Source organism: Myotis davidii, unplaced genomic scaffold, assembly GCF_000327345.1.
Source record: "Myotis davidii unplaced genomic scaffold, ASM32734v1 scaffold96, whole genome shotgun sequence".
Classification (NCBI taxonomy): Eukaryota; Metazoa; Chordata; class Mammalia; order Chiroptera; family Vespertilionidae; genus Myotis; species Myotis davidii.
This window is the reverse complement of record NW_006289416.1, coordinates 9264189-9268460: the sequence shown is the minus strand read 5'-3', so window position 1 is coordinate 9268460 and position 4272 is coordinate 9264189.

Genomic DNA, 4272 nt, shown 5'->3' with positions numbered 1-4272 from the left:
CAGTTTTCAATATGAAGGGAAATAATATTATACCTAAGGATAATGAAGGCTTGTAGTTTCAGTGGTGATTGAAGCATTGTTCTAGAGCAGTGGTCGACAAACTCATTAGTCAACAGAGCCAAATATCAACACTACAACAATTGAAATTTCTTTTAAGAGCCAGATTTTTAAAACTTACACTAATAGGTAGGTACACTGTTATTAACTTAATTAGGGTACTCCTAAGGCTTAGGAAGAGCCACACTCAAGGGGGCCAAAGAGCCGCATGTGGCTCACGAGCTACAGTTTGCCGACCCCTGGTCTAACCCAACTGAGCTACCCTACCAGGGCAACAAGCAAGCCTACATAATAAAAGGGTAATATGCAAATTTACCCTAACAGCAGAACTCCCGGGAACTATCAATTGCTATGACATGCACTGACCACCAGGGGAGCGCTGCTCAGCCAGAAGCTGGCTCATGACTGGCCAATACAGCAGCAGTGGAGCGAACTTCTCCTGCCTCCACAGCAGTGCTAAGGATGTCTGACTAAGCCAGCAGGTGGACATCCCCCGAGTCCTCCCGGGCTGCCAGAGAGATGTCTAACTGCCAGCTTAGGCCTGATCCCCCAAGGAGCGGGCCTAAGCAGTCAGTCGGACATCCCCCAAGGGATCCCGGACTGCTAGAGGGTGCAAGCTGGGCTGAGGGACTTCCCCCACACCCCCCAGTGCATGAATTTCCTTGCACATTTTCCTTCTCTTCTCCCACTGACCAACACGGTAACATCTACCTTTTATTTCGTAGAGTACTTAACATGTAAGAAAGATAACCTTCCTCCTCACTGTCTTGAAAAGAACTTTCCTCTCTAGGAAGCAAGTCCTGGGAGGCAGGGGCTGGGCAGAGTACATTCTATACTTTCCTCAGCTATCCAAAAGTTCAGTCAATTGATGAAAGACAAAGGCAGAAATACAGGAGGTATTCTGCAGCAAAGTGATGTTTCTTTTAAAATTTTTTTCAGCATGATGTGAAAGAAAATGGATGGTAGGTGTAATGACTATAATTTCTTAACAGTTATGGTAAGTAAATAAATGCTTCTGAGCTTTTTAAATTTGGGTAGTTTGAAGAAAAAAATTGTCATTATGTGGAAAAATTATACTTAAAATCACTGTTCTAGTGTAATTTCTTATTCAGAATGAGAAAAGATGTCAGATAAATTATGCCTTTGAGTATAACAGAAAATATGAAGTTTTAAATCATTTCACCTCCCACACTAAAATTCACCAAAAGACATTTAAAAAGAACTTATATTTAAAATTTTAGTGTGGGTGGTTAAGTGTTCATAGCATACCATCACTGTTATTGTAGGTGGGCATTTGAATGTAATGACAGAAAATGCTAATTTAAAGGAAATTAGAGCTTCAAAGGACACTATTAAAGTAAGTTAGTCATCAAAAATTAGTCACCTCAAATGACCTCAATGTTTCATTTCAAATTTTATGTAATTATAATCAAATAAAGGAGGTTACCTAACTTTGTTTAAAACCCCATGTGAAGAACCAGAAGGCATAGCTCTGGCCTATTATATCAGCACAAAGTGAGGGGCCGGGAGGGGAGTTCTAAAAAGGAGAGTCCCAGAGGGGAAGCACCAAATTCTGCATATTCTGCCTAAATCTCTGGATGACTTCTAAACTATGGTTGTGTGAAGCAGATGAAAGCCTCCAAGCTAAGGCTGAGGGAGGATGAATACAACCCAAATAACTGTCTGTTAGAACAGTAACAACGATCAGCTTCTTCGGAGGAACATAACTGAATTCAGAATCTCTACCGATTACTCAGATGTCTAGGCTACAAATCAAAATTACTAGACATTTAAGAAAGAGGAAAACATGATTCATAATCAAGAGAAAATCAACATAGCTTAATCACAGAGAAATAAGAAAAAAAACCACTAGCTGCTCTGAATAGATGTTTAGAGATGACAGAAGAATCAGGGACCATATTAGATAAACAGAAATGATCCAATCTGCAGGTCTGAGAGGAAAAAAAAGAATGAAAAATAAAATACACCTTCAATGCACTGTGTATAATATCAAGATGTGTAATATGTATATTTTATTGGCATTAAAGAGAAAAAAAATAGGGACAGCTCTCTCCCGCCTCTTAAGGAACCTCTTTACTGGGACTGCATCCTAGCCATAGGACCAGATTGGTAGGAGAAGTGTATGTGTGAATTTGGGACAGTGAAGGGGGAAATAGTCACCAACTTTACCCAATATGGACAGAACGAGAGAACATGACATTTCTTTGAGCTTTGTTTTTCTTACCTGTAAAATGAAAATAATATCCCTATTTAGAGAGGTAATAACAGATAATGCATTTAAGGTTTTAGCATAATGCCTGTCATTTAAGGAAGTTGGTGTATCTTCTTTTGTACATTCTCCTTTTAATTTTCCAACCTGCTACTGTAAAAATGTTTACTATTCATTATCTAATAGGAAAAATGACATATACCTAGAAAATGATGTAAATCTATTGCTTTATTTCCTCATTTATGATAGTGTATACATATTTTACTTATGAAGTTTGAAAAGTTGCTCTGAATTTTTCCTTTATACTTTCTTAGACTGCTACTATGATAGATTTGGTAATAATCCTTCTGTATCATTTATGTTGCTTCTTGGTGCAAGTAAAAGAAAACCTGACAGCCAATAACAGACTTTTTTTTTTGACTAATGTGAGTGGAAGGGTCCCAACAGGGCTGGCTTAGCTGGAGTCCTGACCCAGGCTGTCTCACTGAGAGGCCTAGGCCTTCACCAGGTGTCTGTGCACTATTCATGTCAGACATGACTCATCCAGAGGAATCCTTGCTCTGAATTCCAACCTTAGAATCAGAAAACTAGTCCTTAATCAGACCAATGGAAACTCCCAACTGGAAATGAGGACATTGGGTGGTTGGAGAGATGGTACTATTATAACAGAACTGAGTTGGCTCTCTGGTTAGTGAATAGTAGTGACAGTTCCATTTATATTTACTTTAATTAATGATCAGAAGTTTTTTTTTTAAAATATATTTTATTGATTTTTTACAGAGAGGAAGGGAGAGAGAGAGAGTTCGAAACATCGATGAGAAAGAAACATCGATCAGCTGCCTCCTGCACAACTCCCACTGGGGATATGCCCGCAACCCAGGTACATGCCCCTGACCGGAATCGAACCTGGGACCCTTCAGTCCGCAGGCCGATGCTTCATCCACTGAGCCAAACCGGTTTTGGCATGACCAGAAGTTTTTAAAAAATATATTTTTTATTGATTTCAGAGAGGAAGGGAGATAGAAACATCAATGATGAGAATCATTCATTGGCTGCCTCCTGCATGCCCCCCAATGGGGATTGAGCCCACAACCCAGGCATGTGCCCTTGACTGGAATTGAGCCCGGGACCCTTCAGTCTGAAGGCCGATGCTCTATCCACTGAACCAAACCAACTAGGGCAAGAGCAGCAGTTTAAAACTAAATATGAGGAAGGCAGTAAGCAATTGGGAAATTTGTGTTCTTCATTATACTCAAGTAACTAATTTTTTTATGGCAGAAGTATTAGAATAAATATGAAAATTTAAATGGTTTAACCATCTCTTCCACCAATTATGCGTGCTTGTTGTTATCTTTCCTTAATATTCCATTAGGTTCCTCTGGTCAAATATAAGTAATAACTACTCATTGGCCACTTCTCTATCGCTGGAGTTATTGATGGGCAGGGCCACTGCAGAAAAGGCAGCATGGAGAGGGTGTAATATAAACTTAGCACACCCCGATAAATCCACACACTTAAAAAAATATTTTATTTTAGAGAGGATGGGAGAGGGAGAGATAGAAACATCGATGAGAATCATTTATCAGCTGCCTCCTGCACACCCCCTACTGGGGATGGAGCCTGCAACCCGGACATGTGCCCTGACCAGGATCAAACTGTGATCTTCTGGTTCATAGGTCGACACCCCACCAGAGCCATGACGGACAGGCACATCCACACACTTGAATTGACAATAACTGAATGTCAAAACTGCAATTTTTTTAGGTTAATTTGTGGCAAAGAAAGAACTATAACCTAGACCTTCTTATCCTGTGGCAGATGGATTTGAGGATAATCCTCAACTTAAAGGTGGTCCCACCCCCAACCCTTGGGAATAGCTCCAACTCTGATTGAGGAGTGCTGTGGAAACATTTATGAAGACAGATTATTGCATGTAAAACTATAATGTAGAACATCATTTGTATCACCCAGATAAAATTCTCCTC